Consider the following 17,463-nt stretch of genomic DNA (forward strand, 5'->3'; position numbering starts at 1 on the left):
TACAGTAGAATTTGCTAAAGTCACTAAAATGATGTGCATATTTCTGTATTGACATAGAAAGATGCTCAAAATATATTGCTAATAAAACGCAGGATGCAAACAATGTAATATCCCATTTTTGTGAATGTGTAGAAATATAGAAACAATTTATTCATTGTAAATAATATATCATGATTTAGTGACAAAACAATCAAGGAGAAAGTTAATTAGTTAACCAAGAGATGGAAAAGGATTGAAATACTATTGAGGATAGGCCCAGAGAACAAAAATGATAATCTGTTGAATTGAGGCTACTGGTGATTGTAAAGGAATGAAAATTCTGTGTTGGTAGGCTTTTATAACTTAAGATATAAAAGTTTCAATCTTGTCAGGTAGATCAACTTTTTTATTTTTATTTATCTTTTTGGCTGTGTTGGGTCTTCATTGCTGTGCAATGGGCTTTCTCTAGTTGTGGCAAGCGGGGGCTACTCTTCATTGTGGTGCACTGACTTCTCATTGCGGTGGCTTCTCTTATTGCTGATCATGGGTTCCAGGCGTACGAGCTTCAGTAGTTGCAGCATGCGGGCTCAGTAGTTGGGGCACACGGGCTTAGTTGCTCCGCAGCATTTTGGATCTTCCTATCCTAGGGATCGAACCTGTGTCCCCTGCATTCGCAGGCAGATTCTTAACCTCTGCGCCACCAGGGAAGTCTCTAGATCAACATTTTGCAGTGGTTTGGGGACAGTTTTGCAAGGGCAGACGTATTCTTTGCTAACTATCTCTATGCTTCCCAATAGAAAAGCCCTAGTAGAATGAATGGAAAATTCATATTATGATGTGAATAGCCAGGGCTATTTTTTACAATCTAATGGTAAATCTTTAATTCATTCCATTAGGGAAAACATGGGTAGCCTCTGACATAAGACAAGAATTAGTAGCTAAATATATCTAATATTTATTAAGCAAATAACCCTGACATATCTTTGAGAACTATTTTATAAGATAGTCACATAATAATAATAAATGTCACCTCGTCAGATAATATACATATGGTTGGTCTTGGGCTTTAAGGGTTCAAAAATATCAACAAGTAACTTTTCCAAGATAATTAGTGTCATTTGGATAAATAGATAAGTATTATAAAAAAAAATGTAACGTGAAAAAAATGTAATTTGTGACATTCATGAATTGAATCAAATTTGCTATTTAAAGAGGTGTTAGAGACTGAATGTGGTCCCCTAAAAATGCATATGTTGTAATCTTAACCCCCAATGTTATAGTATTAGGAGGTTAAGACCTAGGAGGTAATTGGATTTAGATGAGGTTTTGAGGGTAGAACCCCCATGATGGAATTGGTGCCCTTATAAGAAGACAACAAGACCAGAGCCCCCTCTCTCTCTGCCAGGATACAGCAAAGAGGTGGCTGTCTGCAAGTCAGCAAGAGGGCCTTCACCAGACACAGGATCTGCCAGCACCTTGATCTTGGACTTCCTAGCTCCAGAAATATGAGAAATAAATATTTGTTGATTAAGCCAACCAGTCTATGGTCTTTTGTTATAGCAGCCCAAGCTAATTCAGCAATCGGTACTGAGAAGTGGGGTACCCCTGTAACAAATACTTAGAAATGTGGAAGGTTTGAAACTGGATTGTGAGTAGAGACTGAAAAAGCCTTCTAGAAGAAGCTAAGATTGTCATGAAGGGACTTTTAAACACAATTCTGGTGAGAGTTCAGAAAGAAAAAATAAGAGTTGTAGAGAAAGCTTCCACGTTCTTAGAGAATACACAAATAATCATGAGCAGAATGTTGATACAAATACGATAGAAAGACCATTTTGGTGATGTCTCTGTGAGAAATGAGGGTTATGGGACAGTGGAGAAAAGGTGAACCTTGATGAACGTTGTCATAAAGTGGCAAAAAACTTGGCGAAATTATGTTCATGCTCTAGTGTTTTGAGGAAGGTAGAACTTGTGAGCGATGAAATTGGATATTTAGCTGAGGAGATTTCTAAGCAAAGCATTGAAGGAGGGCCTTATTTCCTTCTGACCACTTATAGTAAAATACAAGAAGAGAGAAATGAAGAAGGAATTATTAAGCAAAAAAGGAAGTGGAACTTCAAGATTTGGAAAATCCTCATCCTGTCCAAATTGCAAAAAGTGAGGAAGCATGTTCAAAAGAGAATATTAAATGTGTGGTTGACTGACCATTTTATAAGCAGAGTAGTGTGGTTATGAACTACAGACCTAATCATCCATCTAAACAGTCAGGAATAGAGATGGGATTATACCAGGAAAAACACTGCCAGCTGGGACAGAAGGAAACAGAGAAAATAGGATGTAATGAAGGAAGGTTGTGAACATGCATTATCCTTCAAGAAAAGGGAAGAAGGACCCCAAAGACAATTCAGAGATCAGCAGATCTACTCTCACCACAGGCCCAGACTGTGCGGCCTGGGAGGCAAGACCACCTCTACCCTAGTTTCAAAGGGCAGGGATATTGCCCTGCAGAGCTGCATGGGAAGGCCCTCATAGAAGCAGAGTGGGTGAAGCCAGGTGGGCAGCACTCTGCCAAGCTGAAGGGCTGCGGCAACCCCATGAAGCCATGGGGTGACGCCACCACCCCAGTGGTCCCAGAGGGGAGAAAGTTATACCAAAGAGGATTATTCTCAAGCCTTAAAATCTAACTGTATTTGCCTTGCTAGGTTTTGGACTTACTTGGGACCCATTACCCCTTTCTTCCTTCTGATTTCTCCCTTTTGGAATGGGAATATCTATTCTATGCCTATCCCTCTATTTGGAAACACATAGCTTTTCTGGTTTCAAAAGTTTACAACTGAAAAGGAATTTTGCCTCAGGATGAGTTATACTCTCACCCATATCTGATTTAGATGATATTTAGGTAAGACACTGGACTTTAGAGTTGATACTGGAATGAATTAAGACTTTTGAGGCTGTTGGGAAAAAATTGAATGTATTTTGTACATGAGAAGGACATGAATTTGGGGGGTAGGAGTAAAATGTTATGGACTGAATATTTGTCCTCCCCACTCCCTCATTTCCAGTGTTGAAGTCCTAATCTCCAATCGGATGGTATTTGGAGGTGGAGACTTTGTGAAGTGATTAGGCTTAGTTGAGGTCATGAGGGGAGAGTCCTCGTTATGGGATTAGTGCCTTTATAAGAAGAGGAAGAGACACCAGAGCTTTCTCTCTTCATGAACAAGCACCAGTGAAAGGCCATGTGCACACATAAGAAAAAGCCAGCTGTGTTCAAGCTAGGAGGTGAGCTCTCACCAGATAGTGAATCTGCAGCCACCTTGATCTTGGAATTCCCAGCCTCCAAAACTATGAGAAATAAATATCTGTAATTTAAGCCACCCAGTGTGTGGCATTCTGTTATAGCAGCCCAAACGAAGGCAGGTGGTCTTATAATCTTTTTCATTTATCAGGAAGAGTGGTGTACATTCTCACATATATTGGGTTAAAGTAATTTTTCTCCTCATTATTTTATTACAGTTGTCTTTAGAACTGAGGTCAGTTTTACAGAGCTGCTGCCTCAGTATATGTAAAGAAAGCTGAAAAGGGCTGTGTCACTATCACTTGGCTTTTGCCACCACATCTAAGAAAACAAAATGAGACAATACAGTACATAGGACATTCTGTTTGGAAGTTAGTCTGTGACTCAGTGTTAAACAAATGAGACTCAAAATTTAGATTTTGATCATTCTATTTTCAAAAGTAAATCATTATGAGGAATACTTCTTTGCAATGATCGTTTCTCTTACGTAAGAATGGAATGTAGTTTTTGGAGAAGAATTGAAGAATCCATCCAGGTATTTCATCATTGTAAGGTAGTGCTATATTTTGCAGACCTTAAAATGGAACTTTATCGTGTGTTCTAATCATATTTCAGCTTTTCTCTCACTACTTAGGACTCCAGTGTACTTCTTAGCCTAACCTGTAGTTTAGACAAAAGGCCCAAGTTTCAGTGCTCCTGCCATATCTGGGTTGGTCAAGATTTAGTAGAGACTGATCTGCTTAAGTGGTGCTGAGTGTGGGTAATGGGAAACTCCTTTTCCTCTGTTTCTTCTTTCTTCAACTTATGTGGCAGCAAGGTAAGTCTTAACAGCACATGGATTACATTTTTGGGTTAAAGCAAGATTCCTTGCACTTTTTTTTCTTTGCAGTTTTTCCTGAAGCAGCTCAGGTTTGGAGGAAAATAAGGCAAAACCACAGTATGGAACGGAAGAGTTGATAGAGTATAGAGTGAATTTGATGTGAGGTAAAAATGAGAAAATCACGAGAAAGAAAGGGGTGCAGTGTGAAGTTTGTGAGGATTATCACGGCATAATGTGGAAAAATGGTGTTTAGAGGTCAGATGTGAGAAGATTGAGAGATACAAGCTGAAATAAAAGCTGGTTCATCCTTGGCCTAATTTGAGAAATCATGGATTAAGTGTAGCGTAGCTTGAATTAGATAACTCACCAAAATTCTTATCATCTGTAGAAATATGGGGCAGACAGCAAAGACAACATTTGTAGGAAAGGAAAGATTCAGAAATATATGAATAAAAAAGAAAGAAAAATAGTTATGAGGGAATGGATGGAATATGAAATAACATAAAAACATTTAAAAATGTAAAATGTAAAAGAACAAGTTTATAAAAATATGGAAGTAACTGAATTAAAGCAATTTTTAACTTAAAATAATGCCTGAAATGATTACCTTGCACTTACGCTGAACACTTTGTTATGTGCAGATAATTCAGTGTTGAGCAAGCACACACAATCAAGGAATGGAAAAATATTTGTGTTAATCAATTCAGTGTTGAAGTGGAAATTTGATGAAGTCTTTTAGACATATGTATCATGGTGAATATAGCTACATGTAAATTATTTTTCTTATGACTGTATTACCTCTTCCTTCCATCAATCAGGAATTTTTATTGTTTCAAACTGACCTAAGGTAACACGATCAGGCATACTCTTAGGGTTTGGTGAGTGAGTGTTGTTATCAGTTGTAATGAAGGGAAATTTTAGATCAGATTTCATTAAGCATACAAATATTTATTAAATAAACAAGGAGGCGCAAAATAATTCATACTCCTTGTTTTATAAGTTGGATAACCTTTCAATTGTTATTTCGGTGCTCTGACAATACTTTGTGTGAAAAAATGCACTGTGTGTGCATGAACATAGTTTAGGGATAGAATTCTGCTAACCTTATAGTTGTCAGCTGGCACCATGATGCTCCAAACCAGTGAGCAGACACACAACACAAATTTCAGAAGCTTTACCTAAGTGTACAGAGTTTGCTAAATTCTTATAGGTGTTCATGAAGAGTGGTAGAGTGCTTCTGAAATCTTTTGGCCAATCTACAGATCTGGAACACCATGAATTTTTTTCTTCAGTGAAAAACATATTTTCAACATTTGTTAAACGTTAATTAGGCTAGCTATCAGCTGTCTCTTGTGTTGATCATCAGAGGCCAGCATAGTTGGAATGCTTTCTGATTACACATTGGCTATACAGAAATTTATATAATAGAATAGAAATCATTACATTCTCCCTACTCTCCCACCTCTTTCTCAGATCCCACTGCTAAGCTCCCAGACTTTTATCTGTGTACAAACTTAATCTGTATACACATTCATATACCCATACTTTAAAAAAAAAAAAAAAAAAACCTTTCCTACTATGCAGACTTATTTTCTGTTTCTTTTGCCTATAGGAAAAAACAAATCTGGTTTGACATTCAAGGTACTTAATACCCTGTCTTTCCCACACCAGTTCTCCAAATTTGTATTCTTATATTTTACCCTATACATTCGATGTTTCAGCCTCTCTGAACTTTTCATAGCTCCCTGCATATTCCATACCCTTTCCAGACTGTTACATTATTCTGTAATCTGCCTAGAATGTTTACCTTTCTATTTTATCTGGCAAAGTCTTTAAAATCTGTTTTCAGATGTTATGTTATATATGAATCTGTTTCCTAGTTTTCTATTTTAGAATCATTCTTTCATCTGTATTTCCATAATATTTTATATATAACTTGAATATGACAATAATCATAATTATAATATCTAACAAGTGTTGGCTCTGTTGTGTGTAAACTTAATACTTTTTACATTTATCTTATTTAATCATCTTTTCACATTATTTTGTAACTTATCAGCTTATGTCTTTTCCCAAATAGACTACAACTTACTTATTCATCTTTAGGTTCTACTATATGGCACTGTACCTGGACTTGTGATAAGTGCTCAGTACATCTGTACACAAAAGAATGAATGTAAAAATGTTGCTCTTTAGTACTTGGTATTAAAGGTGAAGCATAGATTCATAATTGCTCTCTGTGAGTATAGACTAGAGAAGGATAGAGTGTGAATTGAATGAAGAAGCCACTAGGAAATGGCATCTTTTCCCTATAGAATGGCTTATGGAGAATTCTATAGATATATTAGAGGATTGGAGAAAGCTGAAGAAAATGCAAATAGATTTATCTTAGTCTAAGATGCTTTAGCTTGTATTATTTGTTGGTGGCTTTAGCCTTTGTGTAGGTATTTTTGCAGTCATGACAGAATGAAATAATATCATGAGTGTAACAAAGGGTGCAGGCAAAATAAGAACAAGGAAAGGAGATGAGAAAGGACTGCTATGAGGTGGAAATATAAGTTGTATCTATCTGTGCTTTTCAAATTTCTTGCCATATTTTCCTTCTAAAATAATTTTTAAAAATGATTACCACTTTGCATATATTAAAGCTGGCATCTAAAATATTTTTTATCGCAAGTTTAAGTACCTACAGAGACTATAGCTAAAAACATATTATATATTGTGTATTTGCTTTAAATAAATTTTAACAAAACTTTGGAGCTGCGTATTTCATTCAATCATGAAAAATGTCTGCATAAAATCTAACTGGCTAAAACATTCCTTGTTACCAAACCACTTAGCTAAATCAGACTTATCAACAGTCAGTAACAAGCACGACTTCATTTTTTTTTAATAAATTTATTTTATTTATTTATTTATTTATTTATTTATTTATTTATTTATTTATTTTATTGGCTGTGTTTGGTCTTCGTTGCTACACAAGGGCTTTCTCTAGTTTTGGCGAGTGGGGGCTACTCTTCACTGTGGTGCATGGGCTTCTCATTGCGGTGGCCTCTCGTTGCAGAGCACAGGCTCTAGGCACATGGGCTTCAGTAGTTACAGCACATGGGCTCAATAGTTGTGGCTCATGGGCTCTAGAGCGCAGGTTCAGTAGTTGTGGTGCACGGGCTTAGTTGCTCCGAGGCATATGGTACCTTCCTGGGTCAGGGATGGAACCCATGTCCCCTGCGTTGGCAGGTGGATTCTTGCCCACTGCGCCACCTAGGAAGTACCCCGACTTCATTTTTTAGGTTGACCGAACCTGTTAATACACTCCATGACAGCCATCTCACTTATGAATTCTAATTGTGAGATAGGTATAGAGATTGATTTATAAACAGTCAGGTAGACAGACAGACACTTGGTCTTCCCACAATGAAACAAGCGTCATCCCCTTCAATTTTTGTTGCTTTGCTCATAAAATATTATCCTCCACAATCAATGCAGTCTTCTTCTTCTTTTTAATCTTTGTTGGAGTATAGTTGCTTTACAATGTTGTGTTAGTTTCCACTGTACAGCAAAGTGAATCAGCTATATGTATACGTATATCCCCTCATTTTTGGATTTCATTCCTATTTGGGTCACCACAGAGCATTGAGTAGAATTCCCTGTGCTATACAGTAGGTTCTCATTAGTTATCTAGTTTATACATGTTAGTGTATATATGTCAATCCCAATCTCCCAATTCATCCCACTGCCCCCTTACCCACCTTGGTATCCATATGTTTGTTCTCTACGTCTGTGTCTATTTCTGCCTTGCAAGCCGGTTCATCTGTACCATTTTTCTACATTCCACATGTATGTGTTAATATATTTGTTTTTCTCTTTCTGACTTACTTCACTCTGTATGACAGTCTCTAGGTCCATCCATGTCTCTACAAATGACCCAATTTCATTCCTTTTTATGGTTGAGTAATATTCCATTGTATATATGTACCACATCTTCTTTATCCCTTTATCTGTTGATGAACATTTAGGTTGCTTCCGTGTCTGGCTATTTTAGATAGAGCTGCAATGAACATTGGGGTGCATGTGGTTTTTTGAATTATGGTGTTCTCTGGATATACGCCCAGCAGTGGGATTGCTGGGTCATATGGTGTCTACTTTTAGTTTTTTAAGGAACCTCCATACTGTTCTCCATAGTGGCTGTATCAGTTTACATTCCCACCAATAGTGCAAAAGGGTTCTCTTTTCTCCACACCCTCTCCAGCATTTATTGTTTGTAGATTTTTTGATAATGGCCATTCTGACCCATGTGAGGTGATATCTCATTGTAGTTTTGATTTGCATTTCTCTAATTAGTGATGTTGAGCATCTTTTCATGTGCCTCTTGGCCATCTGTTTGAAGAAATGTCTGTTTAGGTCTTCTGCCCATTTTTTGATTGGGTTGTTTGTTTTTTGATATTGAACTGCATGAGCTGTTTGTATATTTTGGAGATTAATCCTTTGTCATTTGCTTCATTTGCAAATATTTTCTCCCATTCTGAGGGTTGTCTTTTCATCTTCTTTGTGGTTTCCTTTGCTGTGCAAAAGCTTTTAAGGTTCATTAGGTCCCATTTGTTTATTTTTGTTTTTATTCTCATTACTCTAGGGGGTGGGTCAAAAAAGATCCTGCTGAGATTCATGTCAAGGAGTGTGCTGCCTTTGTGTTCTTCTACGAGTTATATAGTGTCTGGCCTTACATTTAGGCCTTTAATCCATTTTGAGTTTATTTTTGTATATGGTGTTACGGAGTGTTCTAATTTCATTCTTTTGCATGTAGCTGTCCAATTTTCCCAGCACCACTTATTGAAGAGACTGTCTTTCCGCCATCGTATATCCTTACATCTTTTGTCATAGATTAGTTGACCATAGGTGTGTGGTTTTATCTCTGGGCATTCTATCTTGTTCTATCGATCTATATATCTGTTTTTGTGCTAGTAACATATTGTCTTGATTACTGTTGCTTTGAACTGTAGTCTGAAGTCAGGGAGTCTGATTCCTCCAGCTCTCTTTTTTTTTTTTTTTTTTCTTTTTTCTTCTCAAGATTGCTTTTGCAGTTTGAGGTCTTTTGTGTTACTATACAAATTTTAAAATTTTTTGTTCTCGTTCTGTGAAAGATGCCATTAGTAATTTGATAGGGATTGCATTGAATCTGTAGATTGCTTTGAGTAGGATAATCATTTTCACAATATTGAGACTTCCTATTGAAGAACATGGTATATCTTTCCGTTTGTCGTCTTTGATTTCTTTCATCAGTATCTTATAGTTTTTTGTGTACAGGTCTTTTGCCTCCTTAGGCAGGTTTATTCCTAGGTATTTTATTCTTTTTGTTGCAATGCTAAATCGGATTGTTTCCTTAATTTCTCTTTCTGCTTTTTTGTTGTTAGTGTATTGGAATGCAAGAAATTTCTGTGTATTAATTTTGTATCCTGCAACTTTACTAGATTCATTGATTAGCTCCAGTAGTTTTCTGGTGGCATCTTTAGGATTTTCTATGTGTAGTATCATGTAATCTGCGAACAGTGACAGTTTTACTTCTTTGTCAGTTTGGATTCTTTTCATTTCTTTTCCTTTTCTGATTGCCGTGACTAGGACTTCCAAAACTATGTTGAATAATAGTGGCAAGAGTGAGGACCCTTGTCTTGTTACTGATTTTAGAGGAAATTTCTCAATTCTTCACCATTGAGAATAATGTTTGCTGTGGGTTTGTCATCTGTGGCCTTTATTATGTTGAGACGGGTTTCCTCTATGCCCACTTTCTGAAGAATTTTTATCATAAATGGATGTTGAATTTTGTTAAAAACTTTTTCTGCATCTGTTGAGATGATCATATAGTTTTTATTCTTCAATTTGTTAATGTGGTGTGTCACATTGATTGATTTGCATATGTTAAAAAATCCTTGCATCCCTGGGATAAATCCTACTTGATCATGGTGTATGATCCTTTTAATGTGTTGTTGAATTCTGTTTGCTAGTATTTTGTGGAGGATTTTTGCGTGTGTGTTCATCAGTGATATTGGCCTATAATTTTCTTTTTTTGTGGTATCTTTGTCTGGTTTTGGTATCAAGGTGATGGTGGCCTCGTAGAATGAGATTGGGAGTGTTCCTCCCTCTGCAGTTTTTTGGAAGAGTTTGAGAAGGGTAGGTGTTATCTCTTCTTTAAATGTTTGATAGAAATCGCCTGTGAAGCCATCTGCTCCTGGACTTCTGTTTGTTTGAAGATTTTTAATCACGGTTTCAATTTCAGTGCCTATGATTGGCCTGTTCATATTTTCTATTTCTTCCTGGTTCAGTTTTGGAAGATTGTACCTTTTCTAAGAATTTGTCCATTTCTTCCAGGTTGTCCATTTTATTGGCATATAGTTGCTTGTAGTAGTCTCTTATGATCCTTTGTATTTCTGCATTGTCAGTTGTAATTTCTCCTTTTTCATTTCTAATTTTATTGATTTGAGTCCTTTCCCTTTTTTTCTTGATGAGTGTGGCTAAAGGATTATCAATTTTGTTTATCTTCTCAGAGAACCAGCTTTTAGTTTTATTGATCTTTGCTATTTTTTTAAATTTCTATTTTATTTATTTCTGCTCTGATCTTTATGATTTGTTTCCTTCTACTAAATTTGGATTTTGTTTATTCTTATTTCTCTAGTTGCTTTATGTGTAAGGTTAGGTTGTTTACTTGAGATTTTTCTTGTTTCTTGAGATAGGATTGTGTTGCTATAAGCTTCCCTGTTAGAATTTCTTTTGCTGCATCCCATAGTTTTTGGGTCATCATGTTTTCATTGTTATTTGTTTCTAGGTATTTTTTTAAATTTCTTCTTTGATTTCTTCACTGATCTCTTGGTTATTTAGTAGCATATTGTTTAACCTCCATGTGTTTGTGTTTTTTTACAGTTTTTTCCCTGTGATTGATTTCTAATCTCACAGTGTTGTGGTCGGAAAAGATGCTTGATACAATTTCAATTTTCTTAAATTTACCTAGGCGTGGTTTGTGACCCAAGATGTGATCTATCCTGGAGAATAGTCCATGTGCACTTGAGAAGAAAGTGTATTCTGCTACTTTGGGGTGGAATGTCCTATAAACATCAATTAAGTCTATTTGGTCTAATGTGTCATTTAAGGCTTGTTTCCTTATTAATTTTCTACCTGGGTAATCTATCCATTGGTGTAAGTAGAGTGTTAAAGTCCCCCACTATTATTGTGTTACCATCAATTTCCCCTTTTATGGCTGTTAGCCTTTGCCTTATATACTGAGGTGCTCCTATGTTGGGTGCATAAATATTTACAATTGTTATATCTTCTTTTTAGATTGATCCCTTGATCATTATGTAGTGTCCTTCCTTGTCTCTTGTGACAGTATTTTAAGGTCCATTTTTTCTGATGTGAGTATTGCTACTCTAGCTTTCTTTTGATTTCCATTTGCATGGAATATCTTTTTCCATCCCCTTACTTTCAGCCTGTATGTGACCCTAGGTCTGAAGTGGATCTCTTGTAGACAACATATACATGGTTATACAGCAACTTCCCACTAGCTATCTATTTTACAGTTGGTAGTGTATATATGTCTGTGCTACTCTCTCACTTCATCCCAGCTTCCCCTTCGCCACCCCGCAACCCCGTGTCCTCCCGTCTATTATCTGCATCTGCATCCTTATTCTTGCCCTGTCACTGGGTTCATCGGTACCATTTTTTAGATTCCGTATACGTGAGTTAGCATATGGTATTTGTTTTTCTCTTCCTGGCTTACTTCACTCTGTATGACAGTCTCTAGGTTTATCCACCTCATTACATTCATTTCATTCCTTTTTATGGCTGAGTAATATTCCATTGTATATATGTGCCACATCTTCTTTATCCATTCATCTGTTGATGGACATTTAGGTTGCTTCTATGTCCTGGCTATTGTAAATAGTGCTGCAGTGAACATTATGGTACATGTTTCATTTTGGATTATGGTTTTCTCTGGGTGTATGCCCAGTAGTGGGATTACTGGATCATATGGTAGTTCTATTTGTAGTTTTTGAAGGAAGCTCCAAACTGTTTTCCATAGTGGCTGTACCAACTTACATTCCCACCAACAGTGCAGGAGAGTTCCCTTTTCTCCACACCCTCTCCAACATTTGTTGTTTCTAGATTTTTTGATGACTGAGGCGTTTTCCTAATTATTTTGGGTTTGTTTTTGTAGGTCTTTTTCTTTTCTTGTGTTTCCTGCCTAGAGAAGTTCTTTTAACATTTGTTGCAACTGTGATCTGATGGTGCTGAATTCTTTTAGCTTTTGCTTGTCTGTAAAGCTTTTGATTTCTCTCTCAAATCTGAATGAGAGCCTTGCTGGATACAGTAATATTCGTTGTAGGTTTTTCCATTTCATCACTTTAAATATTTCCTGCCACTCCCTTCTGGCCTGTAGAGTTTCTGCTGAAAAATCAGCTGATAACTTTATGGGGATTCCTTTGTATGTTATCTATTGCTTTTGCCTTGCAGCTTTTAATATTTTTTCTTTGTATTTACTTTTTGATAGTTTGATTAATGTGTGTCTTGGCTTGTTTCTTCTTGGGTTTATCCTGTATGGGACTCTCTGCAATTCCTGGACTTGACTATTTCCTTTCCCATTTTAGGGGAGTGTTGTCCCAGAGGTCTGAGAGACTGTCCTCAATTCTTTCCTTTCTTTTTTCTTTATTCTTCTCCTGGCAGTTATTTCCACCATTTTATCTTCCAGCTCACTTATCCATTCTTCTGCCTCAGTTATTCTGCTATTGATTCCTTCCAGTATATTTTTAATTTCAGTTATTGTGTTGTTCATCACTGTTTGTTTGTTCTTTAGTTCTTCTAGGTCCTTGTTAAACATTTCTTGTATTTTCTCCATTCTATTTCCGAGATTTTGAATACTCTTTATTACCATTACTCTGAATTCTTTTTCAGGTGTATTGCGTATTTCCTCTTCATTTATTTGGTCTTGTCAGTTTTTACCTTGTTCCTTTGCAACATATTTCTGTGTTCTCGTTTTGTTTGGCTTACTGTGTTTGAGGTCTCCTTTCTGCAGGCTGTTCGATCGTAGTTCCTTTTGCTTCTGGTGTCTACCCCCAGTGGGGTGATGTTGGTCTGGTGGCTTGTGTAGGCTTCCTGATGGGAGGGACTGATGCCGACATTCTGGTGGTTGGAGCTAGATCTTTTCCCTCTAATGGGTAGGACCACATCAGTTGGTGTGCTTTGGGGTGTCTGTGGGCTTAGTACATCTTTAGGCAGCCTGTGTGCTGATTGATGGATTTGTGCTCATGTCTTGCTTGTTGTTTGGTGTATGGTGTTCAGCACTGAAGCCTAGAGGCCATTAAGTGGAGCCAGCTCTTGGAGTTGAGAGGGGGAGCTCTGGGAGAGCTCTCACTGATTAATATTCTCTGGGGCCAGGAATTCTCTGGCGTTCCAGCATCCTGGACTTGGCACTCCCACCCCAGAGGCTCAGGCCCAATCCCCAGCCTGAGAACCAAGACCCCACAAGCCACACAGCTTGGCAATAAAGGGGAAAGAAAAGAAAAGAAAAAAGAAAAACAACAAAGGGATTGGGAAGAAAACAAATGAAAACAAACACACAAAACTCTAGACACATAGCAAAGACAGAAACAAGAATACAGCAACAGCAACAATTAAAAGCAAACAAATGAGGATTTCCCTGGTTGTGCAGTGGTTAAGAATCCCCCTGCCAATGCAGGGGACATGGGTTCGATCCCTGGTCTGGGAAGATCCCACATGCCACCGAGCAACTAAGCCCGTGCACCACAACCACTGAGCCTGCGCTCTAGAGCCCACAAGCCACAACTATTGAGCCCATGTGCCACAAATATGGAAGCCCGCACACCTAGAGCCTGTGCTCCACAGCAAGAGAAGCCACCGCAATGAGAAGCCTGTGTATTGCAACACAAAGTAGCCCCTGCTTGCCACAACTAGAAAAAGCCCACGCATAACCATGAAGACTCAACTCAGCCAATAAATTCATTCATTCATTCATTCATTCATTCTTTAAGAAAAGCAAACAAATGAATGAATAGACAAAACCCCAGATAAATGGTAAAAGCAAAACCAACCAAACAAAAAACAAAAAACGAACACACACACGAAATAAGAAACAAAAACAAAACCAGAAAACAAAAAACTAGAGAACAACCAGACAGACAAAAGAATCCCAAAATGATATCAAATAAATTAAAAAAAAATAAGAAAAACAAGAAATAAACAAAACAAAAGCAAAATGCAAACTAAAGGAAAAAGCAAAGAAAACAAAAACACAAAAATGAAAAAAAAAGAATAAATAGAACAAAGGAAAAGACACAGAACAACAAAATAGTAACGTAGCAATACAAATATAAAAAATATATATATATTTAAAATTTTTTAAAAACTAAAAATAAAAACAATAATAAAACAAGAGAACAAAGCAAAACATTAAAATAATAGTAATAATTATATTTTCTTGGGGTCTCAGCTTGCCCACCGTGTGAGGAAACATCCTTGCCCACACCGTGTGAGTCACAGCCAACCTCCAACTCCCCAGGAGACCCTCCAAATCCTCTAGGTAGTTTTCTGGTCCCTCTGTGGACACCGTTGGGGCAGCTCGGACTCTGACATGGTGCAACTCCCATGTTTACTAGTCCCCAAAGTCCACAGCTGCTAGAGGTAGACCAGTTTCAGTTGTGAGGACACCTGTTGTCCATTCAGATATTCCATAGATACGGGGTTTACCAAGCCGATCCTGGGCACTTAATCTGTGGTCTGTACAGCTGCGTGGAAGGATTTTTGTTCCTTTTCCTTAGCTGTCCAACCCCTGGGGTTCAGCTATGGTTTTAGCCCCACCTCTGCATTTGGGCCACCCACAGGTGTCTGCTCCCAGGGCTGCCCGGGAACACTCAGGTCTGCCCTGGTGAGGACCGAGCATAGAGGTGGCATGACTGCCAGGGATGCGGAGGCCTGGCAGCGATAGGTGCATGGGAAAGCCGGTGGCCTCAGGCGTGAGAGGTCCAGCCCTACTGGGAGCCTTTCATTGCACCTGGTAGCCGGCATGAGAAGGTCAGCCCTGGTGGGAGCTTTTCCTAGCCCCTGGTGGGGCAGGGGGCTGGCGCTTGTAGAGAGAGGGAGACTGCAGTGGTGGCTCCACTCACTACACATCACTCAACAGTGGTCCCTTGCTTCTATGGCAGTCTGAGTTTCCGTCACAAGCATTCCAGGTTGCAGATTTCCTCCCTTCCATCCCCTCACTCTGTCTCCTCACAGCCAACAGCAGTTTCTCCCCAGGTTTGCTCTCCAGTCCCCACGTTCCAGCTCTCAGCCCCCACGTGTACTGGTGGAGATGTCCCTCCCAGTCTGGGGCTCGCAGAGCTGTGCATGGACCGTCTGTGTAGGTCTCACTCTGTCCTGTCTGCCACAGGGTGGCTGTTTCACCCTCTTCTGACAGCCTCAGACGCTCCCCTTCTGTCCCAGCTGATTTCCCTGTCAGTGACGGGGCTTCTCTGGATGTGTGAACCTCTCCTCTGCTTCAGCTCCCCACCAGGGGCACAGGTCCCGTCACACTTCCTCTCTTGTTCTTTTTCCCTTCTTTCTTTCCTCCTACCCAGTTATGTGGGGATCTTCCTTGTCTTTTCCGGTGTCCAGGGTCTCTTGCTCATGTTCAGCCGGTGTTCTGTGAGAATTGTTCCATCGGTAGATGTATTCTTGATGCATATGTGGAGAGAGATGAACTCCACGTCCTCCTGCTCCTCTGCTATCTTGGTTTTCCCCCAATGCCTTCTTGAGTTATCCTTTTGCATTATGCTCCGGAGAGTTTCACCCCCGGTGGGGGTGGGGAATGGACAATGTACCATAACAAGGTTTGGGATGGGTGAGAAATATGCTTCTTTTTTATAAAGTAGAAATGGTGATTGTGAAAGATGAAAGACTGGTGACTTGCAGGTGCATCCTCACACAAATCAATTTTAGGAAAGGGTACATATGGAAATTGAGGATCTGGAAATAGGCTCCGTTTAAACATTTATATCTGCATTACCCATGAGAAGCTTTTGTTTACATTTTGTTGAAGACTGCTGGTATGGGTTGTGTCTATGTAATGTGATAGGCATTACACATATAATCAAGAGATAAGTTTATTGTGACACCCAGAATATACTTTCTGGTGCTTTGATAAGTATACCAAGTATCCTCTCTCTATCTTAAATTCAAGAGTGTACCAGATACTGCAATCCTGTGGTTTACCAATTACAAGAGAAGAGAGAGGATGAATATGTGAATGGTCAAAATAAAAAGTTATGCAAAAGAAGAAATCCCGTTTCTCAAATGTAAAGTGAACAAGATGAAAATTTTGAAATTCAAAAATAAGCAAAGGGAATCTCCAGGGATTTTAATGAGAACAACCAGTGATATGCTGGTATATTTGTTTCTTCAAAATAAGTTTTGATCTGATGATCAAGAGTTGCATTAATTATTACTGCCTTCCTCTAGTAATATGGACTAACCATTATTTATATAAATTAAAAAAAAAAGACTTTTACAACCTGGATTTTCCTGTAATTGGTGAAACTTTATTTTTTACCCGAAAAGTTCTTCATTTCTAGCATAAATTGTAGGCAAATAAAAATATTCTCTTTTTAACTTTATTTTTTATTCTTACTTTAGAACTTTGAATACTTTTGATTTTAGAGATTAGTTTACAAAGATATTATAAAAATACTTAAATGTCCACATCATGACTGATTTAGCATTCTGAATGTAATGTATTTAAAAATATGACACATTATGGATTCCATCTTTTGTATTGAGTTATAACATAGTTCAGCATTAGAAGAAGTATTTGACTGACATTAGGGAAGCTTTCTATTAAGCTATTTGTTTAGCTGTTTGTAAAAGATTTGTGTTTTAACCACACTAAATTGCTGATATACAACTAGGAAAACTATGTGATATCAATTTTATTCCCATTGCTCTATTGCCCTATTTTTTTTTTAAACAGGAACCTGTGTTAGAGTTGAAGGAACTCCAAGTATTGCATATATAGCTCAGAAGTATAAAATACAGGCTGGGCCTATAATAAAAAAAAATATTCCAGCAGGTCCAAAAGATATTGGAATAAAAAGCCACCCATTTGCTTTTTGTAGAAGCAGTAGCAATCTGCAGACAAGCTATTCTAGCTTCAAAACAGTATGGTAGATGGTTTTATGGAACTCGCAACTACAAAAATCCACTTTAACCTTTCTTTCTTACTGGCAGGTGTCCCATTGGCTTGCAGCCAGAGGCTGTGAGTGTAGTGCAGCCGTCTTGTCCCCCAGAGTGCTGAAAATGCCGACACTCCAGCTGGCTGCTCATAATTGCACTGATTGTG

The 17,463-nt window shown here is 38.1% G+C and overlaps 1 protein-coding gene across 4 annotated transcripts in view; it reads left to right on the plus strand.

Moving 5' to 3' along the window:
* ADAMTS6 (ADAM metallopeptidase with thrombospondin type 1 motif 6) overlaps positions 1-17,463 on the plus strand; it is a 277,799-nt gene that overhangs the window by 100,542 nt on the left and 159,794 nt on the right. The window lies entirely within an intron of this gene.

Source organism: Hippopotamus amphibius, chromosome 1 (assembly GCF_030028045.1).
Source record: "Hippopotamus amphibius kiboko isolate mHipAmp2 chromosome 1, mHipAmp2.hap2, whole genome shotgun sequence".
NCBI classification, from domain to species: domain Eukaryota; kingdom Metazoa; phylum Chordata; class Mammalia; order Artiodactyla; family Hippopotamidae; genus Hippopotamus; species Hippopotamus amphibius.